Below are 1,074 nucleotides of genomic sequence, written 5' to 3' on the forward strand. Positions count from 1 at the left end.
GAAGTCTGTGACTCAGCCATAGTCGAGGACGAGCAATTAAGAAAAACTATGGGGTTTTACGTGCCAAAACCACTTTCTGATAATGAGGCACGCCGTAGTGGGGGACTCCGGAAATTTAGACCACCTGAAGTTCTTTAACGTACACCTAAATCTAAGTACACTGGTGTCTTCACATTTCGCCCCCATCGAAATGCGGCCGCCCTGGCCGGGATTCGATCCCGCGACCTCGTGCTCAGCAGCCCAACACCATAGCCACTGAGCAACACGGCGGGCCAGTTCGTGCTTCTTCTTGTCGAGTACTCATACCAAGTTTGGTTGGCACGCTGTGATGCGGTTTTCGGGGAACGGGCGCCGGGCCTTCACGAAGTGCTTGCGAAAGCACGGAAGGAGGTCTTGTTCCATCTCACCCGGGAGCGGCATCACTTGGGGGACAAGGAGTTTCTCAAAGTGTGGGCTCGTCCTGCCGTGATTTTTGATGAGTTAGGTGGAAAGCTCTCCATTAAGTTATGATGCATGCTCCTAAGGTCGCTCGACTTGGCCGTGTGTGCCAGTCGATCCATGGGGTTTTGTTTGGCTCAGTGGAACCCAGAGCCGGAACCGGTCGCGACGCACCCTCTTGTGGTCGCGCTACTGCGCGGATCGCTTTGGCGGTCTCCATAGTTGTATGCCTTCACTTCTTTTGTGTTAAGACAGTCTGAGGGTCTCTCAGGCTCGTGTCCTGTAAGACCGACATGGATGTTTGTGTGTTGAATGCAGTAACTCAGTTGTGCTGCACCACAGCAGCGCCCTTGTCCGGGAAGGACCGTCGGCCCGAACCAACGCCCCCCGCCCAGTCAATCCGGGTAGAGGGGGAGTATCGAGGTCAATGTAGCGAATGATTTTTGGTTGATGAGCACATGTAAGCTCTGGGAAGCGGCACCTCCGGGTGCCAAGTCCTGTTCCCACTGACAACGGCACCAATGAAGTGAATACAGTCTTTTCTACTTTTTTTTCATCCTCACTATGCCCGGCTTCGTCGTCGTTTCCCGATTCCTGCGGTGAAGGCTTACCTCACCCTGTCGAGATTATATAACG

This window comes from Dermacentor andersoni, chromosome 1, assembly GCF_023375885.2.
Source record: "Dermacentor andersoni chromosome 1, qqDerAnde1_hic_scaffold, whole genome shotgun sequence".
Classification (NCBI taxonomy): Eukaryota; Metazoa; Arthropoda; class Arachnida; order Ixodida; family Ixodidae; genus Dermacentor; species Dermacentor andersoni.